Genomic DNA, 24,984 nt, shown 5'->3' with positions numbered 1-24,984 from the left:
ACTGCTTTCTTTCAAGTAGATACCAATTTTGCTCTGCGTGACCAACAGTTTTTTTTAAAACTCTCTATCATGAATTATTTGCTTTATAGGAGTAGTTAGGGAAGAGGCTGACAATGAAAACTTTGTACTTATAAATTATTATACTATCTGAAGAGGTTCTACCCCAGAACATTCTCCATTGCTTTCACACTTTCTTTGATTTGGGAGAAGTGTCTTCAGGGCATGATTCAAACAACAGAAAGCCTTCATTATTTTTGTGGTAGGTATGAGAAAAATGGGCTGAAATAAAAGGGGAGATGAGAAATGAGGGACTGTCTGAAAAGCTCTGTCTGAAAAGAAGATCAAAACTTAGGTTTGGGTCCCAAACCATTGTTAAAACAACCAGTAAAACTGCTTTTGAACTTGGAAATTTTGGTAAGGTGTCCTTTGGGGGAGACGGGGAGGGAGACTGGGCCTTAAAAAGTGACTTGCTGATTTTCATCACCAAGTAACTTTTAAAATATCAAATTTGTCCTCTTTTATTTGTCCTCTTTTATGTAAATGTATATACCACCCATTCACTTTGTGAGGTGTCACTAAATAATACTCGGATTTTAAAAGCTGACGGTATCAATGCTGCAAAAGACAAGAGCCAATTACTTCCAGTGCCAGACGCTTCTCTCTCTCTCTCCTTCTCTCTCTCTCTCTCCCTCCCTCACACACACACACACACACACACACACACACACACACCTTATTTCCTTCTATAAGATAAATGCTGAAAAAGAGACACCTACACACAACCATGAAACCGACCCACGCCAAGAACCTTCTCCGGTAACAAAGGTCTGGGAATCGGGAAACATTCTGATAAAAAAAACAACCAGACGGCCTTTTCGCCTGCTCTCCCGGGATTCCTCCCAGTCTGCAACCACCCGTCTTCACCGGATCTTAGTCGGAACCGGCAAACCATAACGCTTTGTGAAGCCCGAGCCCCCTCCCGCCAAAGGGTTGATTCCCAGGCCAGTTGGCCAGGAGGCGCTGCACCATTGCCCCCAGGCCACGGGCTGCGCTCCCCCACCGCGGAGCCCAGCCCCGCGGCGGAGCATGGAGTTCTGCACCGCCCTCCGGGGTTACTCCCGGTCATTCCGCGGCACCATCTCGCCCCAGCTTCCCCATCCGTGCCCTGCCTGAGGCAGCCCCGAGAGACTAAACTGCAAAGGGCAGGAAGGATGGGGGCGGGGAGAATGGGCACATCACCTCCAGGTTTCCTCCGGCTCTTCTTCTAAGTCTTTCGAGTTTAAAAAAACAAAACAAAACCGCGTCCCCCCCGCTGCGCCAGGCACACCAGCTGGGGTGCGCAAACGAAGGCCAGAAGCAGGACCCCCGGGGTCAAACAAAGCCTCCGAGGCCTCAAGTTGATCAGTAGCGCTACAGACCCCGTTTGGGACACCACCCAGCCGAGTTCTTGGGGAACAAGAACGCGCCGCTCCAGTCCGGGGGCGCACGGGGCGGATCCCCAGATCAGAGCCCAACTCAGACCAGCTCCTTCAAGAACGGAGCGGGGAGTCCGTGCTGCCATTTGTCCCGGTGGGCGCCGGCCGACCCACAAACGGAGGTTTCCAGCCGGCTCAGGCTCTTCAGAACAAAGAGAGCGCCGGGTGCTGAGACTACTCTCCAGCCCCCGCTCCCTCCGCCACGGCAGCGGCGTCCCCGGCCCAACCAGAACCCTCCATCCCACTGCGTCCGCGGTACTGCGCCCGGGTCTCCACGCCCGGAGATGCTTCCCCGGCTCCACCGCCGGGCGAACCCCGTGCGCAGTAGCGCCGCGTCTTCGGGTCGCCAGAGCTTGTCCTAGGACGTCCTCTCCATTTACGCCGCCCCCGCTCCATTTGGGTTGCAAGAAGTGGGGGTTCAGACTGGTCCCCGAAACTCAGCGCCTCCCAGAGCCTCTTCCGCCCCGAAACAAAACAATAACGCCCAGGTCACTGGAGAACCTCTTACCTGTTTTCCACTTTTGTGTGTGCGTCTTTTCCCCCACCCCTTGAAAAACCCTTCCGGAGAAGGGAAAAGGGGGAAAAAAAAGGAGCAAAGCGCCCCGAAAACTTGGTTCTGGCAGCGCCGGTCCAGCGGCGCCCCCCCTGCCCTGCCCACCTGCGCCCGAGGAGAGAGGTGTCCGCTGGGCTCGGCGGATCCCGGCGCCACTCACTCTCCCTCGGAATTACCGGGGTTTTGCCGCGACTAGTTCCTTTTATAGATTCGGCTGCGCTGAGCGCCAGGGTTACTATCGGTCAAAGCCTGTTCTCTCCCTCCTTCCCCGCCCCCTTCCCCGGCCTCTGTTTATGTAGTTCAGTCACTCAGCAAAAAGCACGTGGAGCCGCGCCCCGCCCCTTAAACGGGCGACGTCCTGCGGCTCTCTGCACGCCTGGGGGCCGAGGGCGGGAGGTGGGAGTTGCTGCGGGCCTAGCAGGTCCTGGGTGAGCGCCCCCTGCCCCGTCCGGGCCTGCCAGCCTAGGACGAGAAGGAACCCTGGGGCCTGCGGCTGAGCCAGAGATGGTCTCTTCCACGTTCCCAGCGGCAGATAGCACTAGTGGAAATCGCTTCCTCTAAACTCCTGCTTTCAGCATTTTTTTCCCTTTGTTACTTTACCCAGTCAGAGGGACTGGGGGCTGCAACCCCTCAGAACAGCATCCCCTAGCCTTTCCTTTCAAATGCCCGGGGTGTGGGAGAAGATGGACAGTCCTCTGGCTAATTAGCAGTTTTTGTTTTCCACCACAAACCCTGACTTTGGTATTCAATAGGCGACTTATTTATTGCCTTTGGGATTCCCCGCCTGTGCCTCCCAGATCCTGGGAGGGCCAATGAAACGCCTATTGCTCCTTCTTTTCGCAAACTGGGGGAGGTGGGAAGCCACAAAAAAAAAAAAAAAAAAAAAAAAAAAAAAAAAAAAAAAAAAAAAAAAGAACCAGTCCCCTTTTTATTTTCATTATAATGGTCAGAGTCCCAGTGATAAATACACAGGACTTGTATTTTGGTTTCTACAGATTTGCAAAGTGCAGCCAGAGAATCACAGTTGTGTGAAATTATATAACCATTCCAGTTCAACTTCCTCCTCTGGCTTCTGCTTTGACAATCAGAAGCAAGACCACCCATAACATTTGGGGGACAGAGGCAAAAGTACAAATGGAGGTCCACATACTTTGTCTACATATTTAAGTCATAATTCAACCCAACAAACTATAAAATAAAGGTCTCCTACCTGGAAACAACCTGGAAGGGTAGGTTCACATTCGAACTCCTCACAGTTTGATCTGAGTTTTGTCAAGAATGTGGTAGAGTGGGACAGGGGACCCCCAAACCCTTTTTCTCTCTTCCCCACCCCCAACTCTATCATATTCCAGAAGAACCTTCAGTGTGTGCATGTGGACCTCAGCTGCACATGCCCCCTCCACACTATACCACACTATGCTACAGTCAGGCCACAACTTGGGCAGGTACACGCATCAGTGGTTCTGTCAACACTAGGAACAGATCCAGTGAGGAGGCCCACGCAGGCCCTGGACGTGCACTTAGGGGCCCTATGGCAAGGAATTCTTGGGTCCCAGGTATTTATAATTCCAGTGGCATGGACACCTTGACCCTGTGGACTGCCCACCCTTTAGGAAGGGTTGAAGTTTGAGAAGGGCCAGAACCACACCTTCTGAAGCCCAGGGCCCAGGAGCATCTTGCCTTAGTTCAAGGGATAACCCTGGCTAAGAGATTAGGTTCTGGGTCAAATTTGGCTTGAGCACATGATGTGCAACTTTCTGACTCCATTTCTTCATCTGTAAAATAAAGAGAATATGTATGCTCTCTCTGCCTCACAGGGGTTTTCTGAAAGTGAATTTTGTTCATTTGACTCCCTTGAAAGAATGGCACTCTAAACAAAGAGGGTATTATTAGCTGACTATTAATGTCATTTTCAGATACCAGCCATGGCCTATTAGGTTTTTCCCATGCCAAACTTGTAAAACTTCAGGTCGCACATAGAGTTAAAAGTAATCTCTCTGACCCTCTAGATATAAAGGAAAGCTCCTGGAGGAGGTGATGCCATTCCAAGTATGATCAGGGGAGTGGTTAGGTCTCCCTGACTGCCCATTTCCTGCCTCACCCCCCACCCTCCACCCACTTACCACTGTGCTTAAAATCCCACCACCAAAATCATTGTTTTTGGAATTTTGAAGGCTAGGGTTCCCCAAAGAATCCCTATTAAAGTAATACTTTAGATTGTTCTACTGGGGTATGAATAACAATAAATCCCACACAAGACAAAGATAGGATGCTGGAGAAAGGAGATGAGACCAAGAAGAAGAAAAGCCTCAGAGAGAAGACAGTCATCGATTTTAAATTAAATACATCAGTCTATGGCTCCAACACCGTGATCATTTTTAACTAAGAACAACTTGTGGAGTCAAGAATCTGCTCACCCCTGCAATGAATACATGAACACACTGTAACGGTTGAAGCATGTTTATTAGTCTTGTTGATTTCTACCAATAAAAGATCCCGAGCCCCCAAAGAGGCTAAATGATTTAGCCAGATGACACAAGAATGTAGGTCTGCTGACATCAAGCCCATACTTTACAAGTGTCATAGGTTCATATGACAAAAATATTGAATTCCAAAAGTGAGAGTATAAAAGAATGTGTCCCTTGACAAAGTCTGCAAATGTGAATCCTCTCCCTTGAATATTGTGGGTTGATTTGTTCCTCAGTATGCTTCAGGGAGCTTTTCTCCAACTCTTCTGATTCCTGCTAACACCAACATCAAAACTCAAGTCCCCACCTGAGGTGACTCTTTCCAAATATTGTAGGAAGGCCCTTCTTTGTTGCTGTTGCTCCAGAGAAGCTGATTCTGTAAATGCCGCCCAGGTGGCTTGAAGTTCTATTCTGAGATCACCCTGGCATCTTCTAATTACAGACTTGCCCTTCAGGCAGCTGTGGCCTTGGAGACCCTGCTAGAGGTCAGGGAGCTACAGAGAAGCTCACTTTTATCACTCTATTGAGACTTTTGAGTTAGGGATTACCTAAAAGGCTTTGCTTCGAGGTTGCTTTGATGTCTAATATCTATTAACTGGTCTACATAAATGTACATGTACACAGTGTTTAAAATATAAATGATTTTCACTCCACATGTGTTTGGGTTGGTATGCACACTCTTTGGTTTCCTTGGGAAGCTCTGAAAAAATAGAGTATCAGAGGAAGCCAGTGAAGAATAAAAAATAAAGTATTCTAAAAACAACTTTTCAGGCTGAATGTACTACAATTAAGACCTAATAGCTGGATTTTTTTAGAATTCCTGGAGAATAAGAGGTGCCTCAAAGTTAAGGGGAAAATATAGGTAATTATTTTTTCACTTAAGGAGGAATAAAAGGACCTACAGTTCATAACTGAGTCAGTTTCATTCCAATACACAGACACAAACAAATTATCAAGCAATCAATATTCAAATTTAAAAAAATACAAGGAATACCACCATTACCTATGGAGTAAACCATGAATCACATAGGCTCTGGATATCTACAAATTCAATTTAATCGGACCAATGCAATGCCCTCTGTATTAATGTGACTCCTATTGACACTTAAGCAAAATTCAAAACCATTACTGCCTCTGGACTTGAGTAAGATGTTTGTTCCGCCTGTCACTGGGATCAGCAAGTTGGCCTGGATTATAGACAGATATATTCCTCTGAATTACTAGTTGATCAATGACACATAATTCTTTTTAAAAGCCATCCTTCCAATATGCCATCCTTCGAGCTCTCCTTCCTTTAATAGCCAAACTGCTAGGAAGATTTCATTTCTACTCCCTCCCTTTTATTCAAACTCTCCAGCCCATTTCAGGTAACCCCTCACTTCTACCACTGAGTGTGTTCTGTCCAAATTCATTAATTACCTCCTTAAAAAAAAAAAAAAAAGGAAGAAGCATATCTCTTTTCTTTTTTATCATTACAACATATTTTTAACATAGAAAAACAAAAACATGTCTCAAACACAGAAAGACTGCTTAACTGGTAATGCTGATGACCTCCTTTAAGTTCTTAGGCTACCTGATCTCTGGTACTTGACACTATTAACCACACCTTCCTTCCTGAAACTAGTTCTTCTCTTGTATTTCATGAATCTGGTTCTCTTTTGACTCTCCTGCCTCTTTAACCACTCTTCTTCTGACTCCTCTTTCCTTATACAGATGTCTCCTAATACTGGTTTTCTCTTTTTATTTCAACATGCTTTACTCCCTTGGCTTCACTTAAACCACATCTCTCCAGTGCTCATCTCCTTGCTGAGCTCCTGGACTATGCTCCCTAATGCATTGGTAGAGTATCCAGCAGGGCCAACAGCATGCTAAAGTCTGCCCAGTCCAGCTCAGAAGAGCTGACTGTGTATATTCTTCCCAACTCTGCAATAAGTGACTTCCATGGGACTGGCTGAAAATCGGCCAATGGTGGGAACATTTACACCATGGGAAATCTGATATAATCAGGGCTTTCTTTTTCCTTTCCTTTCCTTTCCTTTCCTTTCCTTTCCTTTCCTTTCCTTTCCTTTCCTTTCCTTTCCTTTCTGCTTTTGGAAAGCAAGATGTTAACACCTGCACAACACTGTACAGGACATTCTGCAAGTAAATCCCAAACCAATCTTCCTATCTTGCTTTTAAATCGCCCTTCTCCATCTGCATTTTTTATGTCATTAAATGATGTCATCATCCATTCGTGGACTATGGGAAATCATAGTCACACTTGCTTAACTTTCCATCTCTCTGTCTTTCTCTTGTCATTCTAAAAAGCACCAAAGTCAGGTCAACTGAACTCTTAAATCTGTCTCTTCCTCTCCATCCCCCTGACTAAGTCCAAGCCAAAGGACTAGGCTTCAGTTTTGCAATAACCTCCAAACTGTTTTTCCTGCCTTTAGATTCTTCCCCTTCCTATTTATCTTTCCTACCACAATGGAGTCATTTTTGCCTGGGGAGAAAGAAAGCCAATCAAACCAACATAAAAACTGTCTAACCATATCTTCCCCTCCCCTCAAAGTTTCCTATGGTTCTACATTGCTTACAAAGAACAAAACACCCTCAAAATTCCTTAAGAAAACCTACTAAGACCTTTGCAAACATGACTTCTGAAAGCCTTTGCAGCCTAATTGTAGACCCTGCTTCCTCCTCCATCCCCCATCCCTATCTCACCTCTACCCATCCCCCCTTCCACAAACTTTCCCTGTCTCTGCTTCTGCAGCTTCCCATTGTGTGGAAACCCTTCTCATCTGCACCCCTGTCCTCCTGTGTAAGAGTAGTATTGGAGGAGATGGATGGGGTTAAATTATTAACTCTTTTGTGCTGATTCTACAAGCAGGAGGCCAAAAGGACAGAGAAGAGAAAGGGTATAGAAAACCCTTCATTAAATGGAAAGGTGTGGGACACACGGTAGATGAAAGAGAGGGAGAGAAAATTGTTAAAGATAGATATTTTTTAAGTACTCAAATTAATAGGCAAATAATACAGTCAGATCCATTAGTAAGTGTAACAATAGATTCAGAGGGCAGACACTGCTCTTAAGTTTGGAAAGAAAATAATTGGACTCTGGGGATTAAAAGAAATCAAGCATTTATTATAACCGAAGTGATGTATCTGTATTCTTCTCTCCTTATTCAGTGTGCTTTTCTGACACCTGTTAAGAATTCATATTCCTGGTGTGATTTCTGGGATGAAGGACTGTTTTATTTCTTAGCCAGGAGCTTTCCTTCTCTCTGATATATTAGTAAGAGAATAAGTCATTAAAAGCAAAGAAATCCTAGAAAATGTTCCACATTTCCCTTTTCTCTTAATCCCCTAGAGAGGCAAGCCTCTCTTTTTCCCCTTCAGCATTTTGGGGATGACTCCTTAAGGAGCACATGGTCTTCCCTCTGTTGACCCCTTGGTGGCCTTGTATTGGTTTGACCTGTCCTTGCCCCAGTAGCCTTCATAGCCTCTCTGAAATTATCCAGGCAGAACAAATGTTTTTGTCTCCTCAAAGACTGTCCAGATGTTGTGCAGTGACCACGCCGTGGGAGCACTTCTGGTGACTGATGCTGTCCAGTGAAACCCAAGCCATTTCTTAGCTAGCTACTTGTCCCAGAAACCTACACGTGCAGAACCACCCACAAGTTGTAAATTAGTGGGAAATGGGCTCCTTTCCCAGAGGCCTGGGGCTTCCCACAGAGCTGACCCTAAAGCTGGTTTCCTCTTGATGGACTCCATCAGCCAGCAGAGCTCAGAAGGAAGCTCCCACATCTGCCTACTTACCGCTGGGCATGGGAAGTCCTGGACACATACTACAATGAGGGGGAAAAGGCTAAATTGAGGGTCTAGTCCTAAGACATCTAAAGAATTAAAATTGGAGGTTAAGAGGAAAATGATGGAAAAATGAAGATCCTAAAAACTGACAGAGTTAGTGGCATGTGAAGTGGCCCAACATTCTGACAGGCAACTTAGCAACATGTATTTAGAGGCTTTGACCTACTGATTTTACTGGGAGGAATTTATTCTAAGGAAATATCGACAAATATGGTCAAAGACTTATGTTCAAAACATTCGTCCCTATGTTATCTGCAAGAGTGAACATTTTAAAAATATTTAATCATCTAACAGCATGAAAATTCTAAAAATAAAATCTGGTAAACTCATATGATACAATTCTATGTAGTCATTTAAAAAAATAAAAATGTTTTTGAAAGTAGTGCCATGGGAAACCACTCATGATAAACATTAACTAAAAAAGCAAAGCTATAGTTATGTGTATATATGATTTATATTTGGTAAAAATAATTAGCAACATATTTATAGTCTTATAGTTGACTATATGAACATACAAAAGAATGGAAAGAATCCCACATAAAGTGAACCATTCTTTTCTGCGGATGATGGTTTTAGGAGCTATTTTTTCATATATGCTTGTATTTTACAAAATTTCTAGGATAAACATATGCTATTTTTTAGTTAATAAAAATGGCATTAAGAGCAAAGTTTGTAGATAAGTACTGGGGGGAGATAGTATACAACCGCAGAAAGACAAACCATAACTTAGGGAAACAGTAAACCCTAACATACTTTAGAATAATGCATACACAGTAATGAAGAACAGAAAGGAATATGGAGAGATGAAAATGGTTAAGACAGCTAGAACTTTTTGGTGAGTAGGTTTACAAACTGTTAAAAAAAAAAGTGACAGCATTTTAAACCAATCCTAGGGATCCAATGCAAAGTGAACATTCCTTATTGGTATAACATATCTGGTGTCCTTGGGCATGTTACTTCACCTCTCTGTGCCTCAGTTTCCTCATCTAGCAAATGGAGGTAATAGTAGAACCTACTTTATAAGGTTGCTATATTAGATAAGTTAGTACATGTGAATATACTTGCACTGTGCCTGGCATATAGTAAGTACTCAATAAATGACAACCGATATTATTATTACCATTTATTATGAATATTATTAATTATCATCCCAAACAGCCATATAATTGTTCTCAATGCCTAATAATAACTTCAGAAATGTGACTCCTTTCCAAAATTCTAACTTTTGGATTTTTTAATTGATGTTTTCAGTTAGATTAACCAGTATAAACCAGGGGCGCCTGGGTAGCTCAGTCAGTTCAGCACCTGACTTCAGCTCAGGTCATGATCTCACGGTGTGTGAGTTCAAGTTCTGTGTAGGGCTCTGTGCTGACATTTCAGAGTCTGGAGCCTGCTTCGGATTCTGTGTCTCCCTCTCTCTCTGCCCTCCTCTGCTTGTGCTCACTCTCTCTCTCCCTCTCTCTCTCTCAAAAATAAATAAACATTAAAAAAAAATTTAACCAGTATAAACCACTTCACCAGCATGGGATTCAAATATGGTCATATCTCCTTTTAATCTTTAATTATTCAAATCTCCACTTGCCTACTAGCAGGACTCCAATATCGCCTTCTTGAGATTTCCTTCCCTAGAATTGCCTAAGAGCCCTGGGGGCTTCAAAGAGATCAGGCTGTAATTTTTAGCAACCAATTGCTCTGTCACAAGCACACAGCAGTACCACTGAAGATTGGTACCTCAAAGTCCCATGTACCCTATTCACTGCTGGAATTATGTCTGTGCCAGTCCTGACTTCGAAACAGCCTTCATCAGCACCCTGCTGTTGGACTCCCAAAGTTCATACACATTCATTGTTATCAGAAGGTGCACACTGGTGGCCCACAGCCACAGCCAGCCCTCTGACACACGGTGTGGACTAAAGTTGTGTTGATGTTTTATTTGAAGTAGTTGACAAGATTGAAAATGTCACACAAAAATCTTTATTTCTTGCTTCTATTGAAAAGGCGGAAGGAAGATCTGACTACATGCAGTGTATTCCCACATCGCAACAATTGGCTGATGCTGAAAAGAGAGGCTCTCTAGATGAAACATGCTGTTTCCATTTTGCTCAAGTCCCCACTAAACCCTGTCTTCTTCTTCTTTTTTTTTTTTAATGTTTCTTTATTTTGAGAGACAACATGCACTCGAGCAGGGGAGGGGCAGAGAAAGAGAGAGGGAGACAGAGAACCCCAAGCAGGATCCATGCTGTCAGCAGAGTCCAAGAGGGAGCTGGAACTCACGAACCGCACAAACTATGAGATCATGACCTGAGCCAAAATCGAGAGTTGGATGCTCAACCAACCAAGCCACCCAAGCGCCCCTAATCCTTCTTCTTCTCCTTCTCCTTCTTCTTCTCCTCCTTCTCCTTCTTCTTCTTCTTTTTTAATGTTGATCTATTTTTGAGAGAAAAAGCGTGAGTGGGATAGGGACAGAAACAGGAGGAGACATAGAATCCGAAGCAGGCTCCAGGCTCTGAGCTGTCAGCACAGAGTCCCATGCGGAGCTCAAACCCACAAACTATGAGATCATGACCCAAGCTGAAGTTGGATGCTTAATCAACTGAGCCACCCAGGTGCCCCCAATCAGTCTTCTTAAACAGCCAGACTTATTCTTCTGCACCACTTGCCCAGCCCCTGTAGATTTCTGAGTTTGTGGCCAGTTGGCCTAAAAGTTCTTGGGGGAGTGTGGTGGTGGTGGAGGAGGGAACACTAGTAGCTTGTACACCTTGAGAGGGTGTTGGGAGAAGTGGCTGAGCACATGAGTGGGGTAGGCAGTGAATTACCTAAATCTTGGTGCAATTAAATCTGACTGAAAGTCCTTTTACCATAGAGCCCTCTTTTCTACATCAATAATAAAAATTGCATCTTTCCTCCAGAAGGGTAACCTTGAATTTCTACTTTTGCCAGTTTAAATTTGTTTTTTTAAGGCACACTTTTACAATTGTACTGGAACACAACTTGAGTTACAAGGCAGTAAAAGGCATTACCACCGCTAACAAAAGCAACACCACTTCCTCAGAAAAAAACGTCACCCTTTACTAGTATCAAAGTCCTAGTAAAATCAGCAAGGAAATGTCAGAGAGGTCAAAAACAACATTCTTCTTTTGGAACTAAAAATGAGACCAAAGAACACATCCACACCCACAAGAGCCCAAAGTTTGGTCCAAACCACTTTGTTTGTTGAATTAAACCCCGGAGATAAACAAATGAAGCAAGATGAAAAACAGCACTCCACTGGGGGTGGTCAAGAAGGCAAAGTTGGAGAAGAGATGAATCAGAAAAGCATGTGGGCAGCCGGGGAGACAAAAGCATTCCCAAATGAATCTTCAGCGTGTGGGAGAGAGTTTTGAATGACCTAAGATTCAATGAGATAATGGCAATTATTTCTTCTGCAATTTGTTTGTCGCCTTATATTTCTAAGAAATGGCCTGTGTGTCATATAAAATATAAAACAATGAAAATTAAATCTGCAGCTTCAAACTCTTCATTTTCTGAAAACGATGCAAAGGCAAACAGAAACGTGAGACCATGAGGCTTCAAGGAAACTGTAGACTCATAGTAATCTGATTCTAAAAACAGATGCTTGACAAGAAGTTATATTTAAATCAACCATCAATCTATCAGGACCTAATTTCTAAATTTAGGAATAGATAACCTTTCCATTTTATCCTGTCAATCACCATATGCATGGAATCATACCTATCCTAAACAAGGTGAATTATTTGACTTTTAACCATACACCTTGAGGTTATGTTCCTTCAGCCCTAGGATTATACCTTGAACATCGAAGAGAACCCCTAAAAAATGAGGAACAGTGTTGGTAATCACACATAATGAAGGATGAAAAATTAAACAGTGGAAATGACATTGCTGGTCTCAGCAGTCCTAGCAAGATGCAGCTAGATGCTCTTTTATCTATTGTATGTGGCATACCGTGCAAACAATATAGATTTCTGTGTAGTATGTGAGGTTTGAATACATCTGTTTGACTCGGGAGAATTTTATCATGGTCTAAAACTCAAATCTTTAAACTTTGCACGAGATTTTGTAGAAACCAAAACAAATTTTTAAAATAGATAAACTAATACATGCTCATAGTCAAATGTTCAGACTATAACAAAGCTATAAAGATTAAAAGACTATGAAGAAGGTACGAAAAGGAAAGTGAGAATCACTACAAGCCCACTACCCAGAAGTGACTTCTGTCAGTGTGCTTTATGTACATTCTTCCAGAATTTTTTCTATGAATAAATACATATTTGGACATATACTTCTCACTTGAAAAACAGATTTGTGCCATATATGCTATTTGTAAACTATTATTTTCACTATATAATCAATTATGGACATTTCCCCATGTAAACAAGTGTAGATTTACATCATTTTAGATGGATGTATGATATGCCACTGTATGTATGTATCATAACTTGAAATCAAATCCCTAAAGACATATAGTTTGTATCTCTTTAAAAAATTTTTTTTGATGTTTATTTTTGAGAGAGAGAGAGAGAGAGAGCAAGTGGGGGAGGGGTAGAGAAAGAGAGGGAAACAGAATCTGAAGCAGGCTCCAGGCTCTGAGCTGTCAGCACAGAGCCCAATATGGGGCTCAAACTCACAAACTGTGAGATCATTTGACCTAAGCTGACGTCAGATGATTAACTGATTGAGCCACTCAGTTGTCCCAAACATCTCTTTCATATAATCATAAAAAATGCAGCCATGCACAGCCTTGTACTAACTTTGCACACATACCAAAAGTCCCTTAGAATATTTTTGCAAAAGTAGGATTGCTAATAGAATAGACATACTTTTCATTTTTTTTAAGTTTATTTATTTTGACACACACAGAGAGAAAGAGAGAGAGAGAGAGAGAGAGAGGGAGAATGAGGGGGGCGGGGGGGCAGAGAGAAAGGGAGAGAGAGACTCCCAAGCAGGCTCTGTGCTCCGAGCTCAGCTGGATGCAGGGGAGCAAGATCATGACCTAGTTGAAATCAAGAGTGGGATGCTTAACCAACTGAGCCACCCAGGTGCCCCAGAACAGACATACTTTGCATTTTGATATGTATGGCTAAATTATCCTCCATAAAGTTGGCACCAATGTATATTCTCATGAATGGGGCATGAGGATGCCTAGGATTTTTTTTAGTATCATAGAGTAAAATGTGCTTTTCTTCTTCTGGTATACAGTTTTATGAATCTTAACACATATATAGATTTGTGTTACCACCACTATAATCCAAATAGTTTCATCTCCCCCAAATCTCCCCTGTTCTATTTCTTTATAAGCACACTTTCCCAGCAGCTAAACCCTTGGCAACCACTAATGTATTCTGTCTCTATAATTTTTTGTCTTTTCAAAAATATCATAAAACTGGAGTCCCATAGCATGGAAACTTTTGAGATTGACTTCTGTCACTCAGCATAATGCTTTGAGATTCATCCAAGCTATTGCATGTATCAATAGTTCTGGTGGGGTTTTTTTAATTGCTAAGTAGTATTTCATTACATAGATATGCCACAGTTTATTCATCCATTGAAGGACAGTTTTTCCCAGTTTTTTCAGTTATGAATAAAGCTGCTATAAAATTCACATATAGTGTGTGTGTGGAGTTGGGCAGGGGTTGGGGGGGGGGGGGGAGAATATAAGTTTTCATTTCTCTAGCATAAATATCCAGGAATCAGACTGCTAGGTCATGTGGTAAGTGTATGTTTAAGTTTAGGAAAAACTGCCATACTGTTTCCCAGAGTGTCTGTTCCATTTCACATTCTCACAGATGGAATGTATGAGGGTTCCAACTGCCCCACACCCTTGTCGGCACTTGGTACTGTCAATATTTACTTTAGCCTTTCCAATAGGTATATATTGGAATGAATATGCCTAATTTGCCATCCTTTTATCAACAGTCCTATCAGACTTTAAACTATGTCCAACCTAACTTATTATTGCTTTAATTTACATTTTCCTTAATTACTAACAAAACAGAACTTCTTTTCTTGCATTCATTGAACTTTTTATTCCAAGTGTTTATCTTTTTCTTATTTATTTGTTAAACTCCTGCTAAACCAAATGTTTTAACTTGACTGTTACATGTGTCACAAATATTTTTCCCAGATTGCCAACTCTTTTTTTCCCCACTGTGTTAATCTATATATCTTTCCCTTTAGGGTTTCTAGCTTTGATGTTTACAGATTCCTTCTCCACTTCAAGATTATAGAAACAGTCTATCAAATTTCCTCAAGCACTTGTATAAGTTGATAAACATTCAGTTTTATTATTACCAGCCACCTGCAACCCAGCCCAATGAAGAGAGGCTCAGAAATGGGGTAAGGGTCAGGGCAGTCAGCTTATAGTCATTGTTTGAAAATTGGAACTTTTTTCAAAAAGCGTTTCTCTATCAGCAGGGATCAGTTTCATACAACCACATCAAAACATTATGTAAAGTGTTCTGCTGAGCTTTAAGGTAAAAAAGCCAATCTGTTTCATGGGCAGGGAGATTGTTCTCATTCTTTGGGGAAGGTGGAGAGACAATCTCCCTGGCAACACATTGCTAATAATCCCATTGCTTTCCTCATGGAAAGCAAGAAGATGACCTTTCTAAAAATCAAGAGTTAATTACTAAAAGTCCTGATTTAGACTCCATACACCCCAAAGAACAATTTTAGTGAGTAAACAGAAGTGGGAGTGAGTAAACAGGGCAGAAGCGTCCCTAAAGGTGATAATGAAAGATAAAGGGAGAGGCAGAAGGTTCCAAGATGGGGGTCAAGTGTTGGGGAGAACCAAGGAAACAAACCACAGAAGAGAAAAAAATTAACATGCAAGAGAGTAAACTACACAAGGGAAAAGAACATAGCAAAGGAAAACTAGGAGAAAGGAGCCTTTAAGACTCTGCACAAAGCAAATGATTGGGTATTAATGCATTGTAGCAGAAGGTAAGCCCCATGACAAAGGAGGAGAAAAGTCAAAAGTCGAGGGGCCTCAGCCACACTGAGCCAGGTATCCCTGACAGGTCAGCAACTGTTCAGTGAAAGAGCAGAGATACATTCCAAGCAAAGGAAGAACTTGTAATCACTTGTAATTTTCACTCTTTAGTAAAATCAACTGCTTGTCTATATGTTATATATCATTCTCAAATGAATCCCCTGTTTAAAGACTCTGTAAAAAACCTCTGATGTTTCCTGTCAGAATGGCTAAAATTAACAACTCAGGAAGCAACAGATGTTGGGCAAGGATGCAGAGAAAGGGGAACATTTTTGCACTGTTGGTGGGAATGCAAACTAGTGCAGCCACTCTGGAAAACAGTATGAAGGTTCCTCAAAAAATTAAAAATAGAGCTACCCTACAACCCAGCAATTGCATTACTAGGTATTTATCCAAAGGATACAAAAATGCTGATTTGAAGGAGAACATACACCCTAATGTTTATAGCAGCACTACTGACAATAGCCAAATTATGGAAAGAGTCCAAATGTCCATCAACTGATGAGTGGATAAAGAAGATACGATATATATATATATATACACACACACACACACACACACACACACACACACACACACATATGTATACATACACACACATATGTATACACACACACACACACACACACACACACACACACACACAATGGGAATATTACTCAGCAATCAAAAAGAATGAAATCTTGCCATTTGTAACAACATGGATGGAACTAGAGTGTATTATGCTAAGCAAAATAAGTCAGTCAGAGAAAGACAAACATCATAAAATTTCACTCATCTGTGGAATTTAAGAAACAAAACAGATGAACACAGGGGAAGGGAAGCAAAAATAAGATAAAAAAAGAGAGGGAGGCAATCCATAAGAGGCTTTTAAATACAGAGAACAAACTGAGGGTTGATAGGAGAGGTGAGTGATGGGCATTAAGGATGGCATTCATTGGGTTGAGCACGGAGTATTATATGTAAGGGATGAATTCTACTCCTGAAACCATTATTGCACTATATGTTAATTACCTTGGATTTAAATGTAAAAAGAAAGAAGCTCTGATGCTCGTTAGTTATGTCAAAAATTCTAAACTTGTGTTATGTCCAGGATAGAAACAACATATCCTCCTACGGTTCGACCTGCACACCTGTTTACCTTGTAGAAAGAAAAGGAAAGGTCTCATGACTCACCCTGAAAATAAGGGTGTTCCTTCTTTATGTTTTATCGTCAACATCATTAGAGTGGTTGCTTAATTCATATGTTAGTAACATCTCAGCGTCAAATTGTCAAATATTTATAAAGAGGCAACAATTTATGCAAACAAGACAAAATAAGTGAAAGGATTGAGAAAATTGCCAGGATAATTAGAGCCCAAAATAAAGTCCTTTACATTAGTTTGAAGACAGATTCTCTGAACACCCATAATTAATCTAATGATGGTAACACTTGCTTTAGCCTTTTTTTTTTTTTGCAGTAAACCTTTACAGAGTACCAGCTATGTGCCACCCAGTGTGCTAGATGCTACCATGCTTTGCAGAAGCTCACAGCTTAGTGAAGAGAGAGAGAGAGAAAGCAATTACAGTATTACCCGAAACAAGCTACAGTGAAGGGATAAGCCAGGGATGGAGGAAGTGAGCAACATCCCAGCCTGAAATGCCTGAGAAAGTGCCAAGGAGGAGTTGACATTTGAGATGAGTCCAAAGAGCTGAGGATTTCTCCAAACTTAGATGGAAGAAGAACTTTCCAGAAAGGGCATATATAGGTATATAAAAGCACAGAGAGTTGAGCAAATCAAGCCGGGTGTCGACAAAGTTGCCCGTTATGGCTGGAGCCCAGGAAAGTTGCTCAGTGTGGGGGGCAGCATTCATGGGAGGAAGGCTAGTGAGGAAGGTTTAGGAATGCCTGAGAAGGCCTGAGAAGGCCTGAGAAGGCCAGAGGGCTTGGATTCACTGTGGCCCCTCCACTTTTTTTCCTTTCGGTTTTTTGTTTTTTTTTTTTTTTTTTTTGAGATATAATTGACATACAGCACCATTTAAGTTTCAGGTGTCCCCTCCACTTCTAATTTGGCCTGAAATATACTTCTAGTTAATGGCATTCCTTTCTTCATTTGCCAAGTGGACAGAAACATCCTTGCTCTTGAAGCAGTAGAGTGAGTAAGGCTGAACACTTTGAAACCAAATAGTCTGGTTTCAAATCCCAGACTTGACCCTTCAGTAGCTGAGTGACCTTGACAAAGTTATTTACACTCTATGTGCCTCGGTTTTCTCATTTTAACGTAAGGATAATAAGGGGCACCTGGGTGGCTCACTTGGTTAAGCGTCCAACTTCAACTCAGGTCATGATCTCATGGTTTGTGGGTTCGAGCCCAGCATCGGGCTCCGTGCTGACAGAGCCTGGAGCCTGCTTCAGATTCTGTGTCTTCCTCTCTCTCTGCCTCTCTCCCGCTCATGCTCTGTCTCTCAAAAATAAATAAATGTTAAAAAAAATTTTTTTAAGTAAGGATAATAATAGTACCTGCCCTGCAGGGTTGTGGTAAGGATTAGTGAATTAATATATGTAGAAGTACTTGGGACATAGCTGATAAATAGTCAACATTCAAAAAAATATTAGATATTATTGTTATTAGATTGTATCAGCATATCCAGATATTAATAATATGCATTTAAAGCTTTCTTTTTCATCATGTGTTTTCTCACTGACCCTCTGATTAGACCACATGTCATTTCTGTTTTCTTTCGACAGTCCTGCCAGGCACCCTTGGGACAATACTTTTCCTTAAACATTACTTCTGGAGCGAAGCAGCATTTTGCTATCGTCACACTGGTCTTGTGTGATCACTGGCCAGCCTGGCTGCTAATCAGAGGTGAATGGACAGTTCACAGCCAGTTCAGCTGTGCCATCCAGGAGAAGCCACTAACTTGGAGAAGCCTTAGGCCTGCGGCTCCCAGACTATGATACTGTAAAGATGGGCTTTCTACTCGTGAAATAGGGGAAACCATGATACCACACCTCCTCTGGAGGCATTCCATTGAACTCCCTGAAACAGCAATCTGCCAGCCCTGTGGGGAGTAAAAGTAATAAAAAGGTGTTAGTTATAAAGCACGGGAGAGAAATCGGAGGCCAGGCAGGGGATAAGCAGACAGCTGCAAAGAGGCACTTTTAGGTTCGTTCCAAACTAACCACAAATGGGTGCAGTTAGCTGCCAGTCTGGCAAACTGTTTCAGGCTCACATTTATGATCTACAATGAGCTCAAGGGAATGGTGGCTAAAGGACAGTACAACATCAGTTTAGGAGTTATCTCTCAAACATTTAAGATAAAGCCCCAAGGTGGAAAAGTATGCAAAAGCTGTGACTGACAGTCCTCTTCAATTCCACAGGGTCTGTCCATAACCTGGCATTTTATCCAAGAGCTCTGTAGAAGAAAGGATCCCAGGCCCAAGGGCCACTTCTGAACTCCAAGGCAGGAGCCCCATGATGGGACATTCTCTAGGTCTCCGTGTGACCAACAAAGACTCTCTAAGAAACAACTCTGGTTATCTTAATATTAAAAAGAACCTCCAGCTTCCATCTTGCCAATGAGGTCATTATATTATGAAGGAAACTGAGGCACAGAGGTGACCTGGCCAAAGTTATTGTTAGCGACAGAGCTAGAGCGCAGGATAATTGACTCCCAAGCTTTTTGTTCCACAGGTTGACTAAATCACGTGGATGCCAGCAAGCTTCTAGCAAACGTTGCATAGCTGAAGAGGCCAGGTTTCACCTGCGTGTGAGTACAAAGTAGGTCACATGAACAAAGTCTCCCAAACTTGGTCAGTTCTGGGCCTCTACCAGCTCATTCAAAAGTCCCCCCAAAAGTTGTTCCTGCTCCGGGTCCTCTGCTTTGTTCTGCTCAGGGACAGCCTACAGCCCGCCTTATGAAAGATGCAGGTTCTGTTTACACCTGCAGTGCCCCACCTGGGGTCTTTGCTGATTCTCCACCAAGTGCTGCACATTTCCACAGACCAGTCTCTGAGGCAGAATCCGCACTCTGGGTGCAGGGCTGGGACAGGGACAGGAAAGGAGAGTGTGAAGCACATGTCTCTCACTGTGTGCTGCCTTTGGCCACTTTGGGCCCAAAGCAGGACCAGGTGTACTCCAAGACTTCCTAGCCTCTCACAAACACAGATTCTGTTACTTGCTCTGGCACCATTCCCACAGAGGCTCACAACCAGTCCTCAGCCATGAGGCTGAAGTAAGGGAAAAGTTTGAAGCAAATATCCAGACAATTTTTGCCTTCCTAGCCTTGTATGGCCTTATCTCCCCTCACACCTCCCCAAATGCCTCTTCACCAAAACACACACACACACACACACACACACACACACACACACACCATACCAGATCAACATCTAGCACCGCCTTCCTCAATCACCCAAAAAAGAAGTACCCACGCATCTGTGTTTGAACTTGTACAAAGAGGTCTTTGGAAGAAAGTAATTGCCTAACCTTGAGCACCAGAAGCATCTGAGTTCCTGCTCTGTCTCAGAGAAGATAAATCTTTATAGTTATTGGAATCATATCATAAATTGATCATATGCTTAAAGAAATCACTGATGGGTGGGGTTGGGGGGGTGAAAACATCGTTTCTCAACAATACCTGCCTCAAGTTTAATTTCCCTCAAGAGTCAAAGCTGAGCAGGAAATGGGTATTGGTTCTGTATTTGAAAGACAATCCCAGAATGCACCAGTGAGAAAGTAGGGAAAGGGAGACAAGAACAGGAGAAGAAATATCAGGAAAGGGTAGGTGAATAAGTAAGCTATTAACCATCAGCTACTGGGGCCCAGTCCTGCTGGGAACCCTCTCAGAAACGGTGAGGAACTTGCCTCAGAATCACAGTCAGGATAATTGTGGAGAGAATGAGGCACCCGGGGTGCAAAATTTAAGGAGGCACTCATTGTCAAGGTCAGCCAAGTCAAGTCTTGCAAAACAGAGTCAGCCCTGCTCTGAATCATTCTACTGGGAAGACTCAAGCATTTGCCCACTGACTTCCATCTCTTATTGGCTGAGAATGGCCCCCTGCCCCAGGGATGCTGATGTCCTTGCACTTCTGGGCAGAAGGCTCTACAGATTCCTCAGGGTGCCAAGAAAGCCCTTGGGCAGAGAAAAAGAGAAGCAGGTGCTGGGATGTGAAGCTGACCATGTTCTGGAAACTGTCTACAGCAGCTGCCAGTGAGCATGGGGAGGTAAAGTAGATAGAAGCAGGGCATCAAATGCTTCTATTCCATGCTCTACATACCGACAGTATCTTGAACACACATCAAAATTATGAAACTCATGTGTAGCTCCCAGTCTTGGTAAATATGTGGACCTCCTATAACTCAGCCAACATGGCAAAGCTCAAAGCAAGTTGAAGGCAAAACATCCTGCACTTAGAGGTATAGAGTTTAAATGCTAAAGTTAACTTCATCAGGTAGTGAAGATCTGGAAAGACTGTACATATAGGCCACAACGAGGTGCTGTGGCCACAGCTCTAGCTAGCTAAGATGTGAGCCTACAGCCAGCATCAACCACCAGATAGCTTAGAGAGCAAGTCTTCAGGTGACTCCAGCCCTCATCCTCTGAACTTCCCTGGAAGACATGGAACAGAGATGAGCTCGTGCTCTGAACCATGCCCAAGTCAGAGATTTGTAAGCAATATTAATTATTGGTTTTGTTTTCATTGTTAGGTTTGGTTGGCTTTTTAGGAAGCAATACATACTTGAAACAGTTGTCCATTTTCCCAGTACATTCTTGAAGAGGACAGTGCCTAATTAACTAATGTATGTGCAGAACCTGGCATATAATAGGTCCTCTATGTGTATTGAATGTGGGTAAAAGAATAAAACACGGTTCCAGCTTTCGAAAAGCAAGTTCAGAGGAAGAATGAGCTTCACTGGAAATGGAGCCATCTTTTTTTTTTTTTTTTTTTTTTTTTAGTAAAGTTGACACACTCTGTTACATTAGTTTCAGGTGTACAACTTAGTTATGTGACAACTTTATACACTGTGCTGTGTTCACCACAAGTACAGCTACCATCTGTCCCATTACATTCCTATTAGAATATCACTATTCCTCATGCTTTTCTTTTTATTCCCATAACTTAGTCCTTCCATAACTGGAGGCTGTTACCTCCCTCTCCCCTTTACCCATTTTGCCCAGCCCTCACCCCTAAGATGGAACCATCTTTGAGATTTGGGATTTGTTTGGGAAAACAGGTACTATTGACATAAATCCCGTAGCTAAAAGTGAGTTTCTGCTTCTTGCACCATTTCACATTCATGGGAGAAGAAACAATACGCCCAATCTACACTTGGCTGAAGGTTTGTCTCAGTGTCCTTAGCTATAGAATTCAGTTGCTCAGAATGGGGAAAATTATCTCCTCCTATAAAGTCATGGTCACAGAATGTACAAATGAGAGTCTGAGGAACAATCTGTAAAACTTTCCATTTACTCTAGATAAAGGGGGCAGCCGCAAAAAGTAAAAAATTTAAGTTATGAATTGCTAATCAAAAGCAGGATCCTTAACTGTTCCTATAGCTTTTCAGGGCCTTTCTTTGTTTTCTTGGGATGACTTACAGCTATGGCCTGTCACCTCCCTTCTAAGAACACCACTCCTCCCCTTCTCGGTCTATACATAAAATCTTGGCTCCCATTCTTTACTAGAGACTCTTTCTATGAATAGGTCAGTAGTTGTGTGTGTGTGTGTGTGTGTGTGTACCAGTAGCAGCTTTATAGGTTAACACCTGTGTTAAAACTGGAACAAGCACCCTCTCCATGTTTATATCTCACACCCAAAAGGCACCTTCTCTGAGGAGAGCCACGATGTGCAGGTGTCAGTCTGGCCACACCCAAGCCAGACGGTCACAGATCAGTTGGCTACTGAGGGCCTCCAGGCGTGTCTGAAAGCCACCAGCCCATCCTCAGCAATGACTACAGGAACTCTGAAGATTTTAGATTTGCCTATAAGTCTGACCAGAAAGAGTAAGAACTACTGCTAATTGGAATTCAGAAGGGTAGCTCTTTAGTGAGTCAGTGCATCACAAGAAAAGAAGTTACATAGCCTCCTCTGAGAAATATACTTGGCAGAATTCTATCATTATTTATGACTTAGATTCCAGAATTCACTAAGAAGGGACAAGAGACTGGGTGTTCACAGATGGAAGAAATGACACTGCTTCAGAGCCAAATGTTCAGCTCTTGTCTGATACCAATCAATATGTAATTTGATTGCTATAGTTACTGCTAATGCAGTATAATGAATATATTCAGCATATTAGGTTACTGAGAACTGGATACGTTTTTCAGAATTTTATTTTGTTTTCCATAATCAGTCAGAAGATCTGCTTTGGGTCCAATTAATACATTATTTTAATTTCTTCTTCACATATTCACTAAATATGTGAAATGCCCATATGTGTCAGGCACTGTTACTCCCCTGAGAAACAAAAAACGACTAGGGCAAAGTTCTTGCCCTCAGGGAGTTTGAAGTCTCATGAAAAAAGCCAACCTTCTGAGGGAAAATCTTAGGATGATTTTAGAAGCACATAGGGTCTTTGCTTGTTTGGTATTTCAGGAAATCACTGAATGAAGAGATTTCATAGTCTTTATGAACACATGAACAAAAACAGTTCTCTCATCACATCAAGAAAACCACAATATCTTTTGGCCACTGGTCACTACATTCCCATCCAGGCTTCAGACATGGTTAAACATTTAGCAGTAGCAGTACCCTTTCTTCAACTTAATTCAGATATGGATGATGAACAAATAAAATAGATGGACGTGATGCCACTCTGCTTGAAGTGTGAGTAGGGAGGACCCCAGACATCTTGTGATTTGATCTCTCCTCTCACTCACACAGCAATCCCTAAGAAATATTTGCAAAACCCCTACGATTCCACAAGGCACTGTTTGAAAACCATGCACTGAGCAGATGTCCAAAATTCCCTCTAGCTCTGAAAGTCTGTACAGCTGACACTTAGACACTTCACTAATAACAGAGTGACTCTACACTCCCAACTTCACTTCTGAGGCTCTCAGCGGGCCAGCTTGCAGCCACAATGCCCATCTGACCCCTCTAGACTATGCTCATTTTTTTGTGTGTACAAACTGGACTTATTCAACCTTGGATCTCCAATTTCTACCACAAGGCCTGGCACTAAGTGACAAGAGTGAACGCAGAATGATGAGCAAATGTGGCTGAGGACAAATGGGGTTCTCCTGGAGCAAGCCACTGTGAAAGAAGGAGAGCAGAAATGTACACCGTTATGGACTAAATGTCTGTGTCCCCTCAGAATTCATGTTGAAATCCTAATCCTTACTGTGATAGCAGGAGGCGGAGGGGGGGCCTTTGGGAGGGAATTAGGTCATAAAGGTGGAACCCTCTTGAACAGGATTAGCGCCCTTATCAAAGAGACGACAGCAGCTCTCTCGCTTTCCTTCTGCCACGTGAGAACACAACAAGAAAATGGCAGTCTGCAACTCAGAAGTGGGTTTTCACTAGAACTCAAGCACGCTGGCACACTCTGATGACAATCTTCTAGCCTCTGGAACTGTGAGATATACGTTGCTGCTGTTTCTAAGCTACAGTGTGTGGCATTCTGTGACAGTAGCCAAACTGACTAAGACGATGCACTCTGATCACCTCCTATGTACCTATTTACCTGGACATGCATACAAACACACATACACATACATGTGCGGATGGACATGCACACAGGCACACACATTTTACCCTTATATGTGGCAAGAAGGCAACAGCTATACAACGCCCTGCTTGACTCTTTCCTTACTCTAGATAACTTGTGTTCTGGGGCTACGGCCTACACATTTACTTACTCTTTAAACCCCTAGGAAACTGACCGGTTCTTATTCCATCCTCCTTTTTGTCTCCCGCCTTTTCTCTTTCTCTCTGGTGCTCACAGTACACACATTCAGTACATGTTGCTGCTTTCCCCTGTTCTTCCCGTGATGGCATCTGCAGACTCTCAACGGCCTAGTCAGATCCTCTGGATCTGCTCCAGTTTGTTAATGTCTTTCCTAAAACCAGACACATGGTTTTAGAAACACTACTACTGATGAGCGTGTCTATTAGAAAGTAGAGTAGGATGGGCATTTCCAACTGACATGTATGCTATTCTATTATTCAGCAACCATGTTATACAGGTAGCTCATATTACATTGAAATTGACCAAAATATCCTGTGTCTTCTTTTCATGAACTAACAAGAAGGCAATTCTCCTCCATCATATACTTGTACATTTTTTTAGACATAGGCTTAGGACTTTACATTGATTTCATTAAAAATCATGTATTAGTTTGGGGTGTTGCTTCAGTTTGCTTTATTTTTCTTCTTAAAAAAATCTTTCTTTTGTTTTTTAGAGAGAGTGTGTGAGTGGGGGAGACCGGCAGAGAGAGAGAAAAAGAGAATACCAAGCAGGCTCCACACCTAGCACAGAGCCAGACACATGGCTCAGTCCCATGATCCCAGGACCATGACCTGAAACAAAATCAAGAGTCAATTGACTGAGCCACCTAGGAGCCTCCCCTTCTTAAAAAAAAATCTTTACAGGGGTGCTTGGGTGACTCAGTTGGTTAAGCGTCTGACTTCAGCTCAGGTCA

General features: G+C 42.6%; 1 protein-coding gene across 4 annotated transcripts in view; it reads right to left on the bottom strand.

Moving 5' to 3' along the window:
* The window catches only part of ABCA1 (ATP binding cassette subfamily A member 1), a 320,418-nt gene that overhangs the window by 129,320 nt on the left and 166,114 nt on the right, over positions 1-24,984 (bottom strand). For 2 of the 4 annotated variants that reach the window (XM_015077217.3, XM_027034745.2), the window contains exon 1: positions 1,984-2,282. The exons of 1 other annotated variant lie outside the window; for it this stretch is intronic. The gene's annotated coding sequence lies outside the window, so the exon portion shown is untranslated. Of the gene's footprint in view, positions 1-1,983; positions 2,289-24,984 lie in introns of those variants that run through there. One more of the 4 variants, XM_027034746.2, reaches the window with a different exon arrangement.

This window comes from Acinonyx jubatus, chromosome D4, assembly GCF_027475565.1.
Source record: "Acinonyx jubatus isolate Ajub_Pintada_27869175 chromosome D4, VMU_Ajub_asm_v1.0, whole genome shotgun sequence".
Taxonomy (NCBI): domain Eukaryota; kingdom Metazoa; phylum Chordata; class Mammalia; order Carnivora; family Felidae; genus Acinonyx; species Acinonyx jubatus.
The sequence above is the reverse complement of the archived record's forward strand: the minus strand, read 5'-3'. Positions and strand labels throughout refer to the sequence as shown.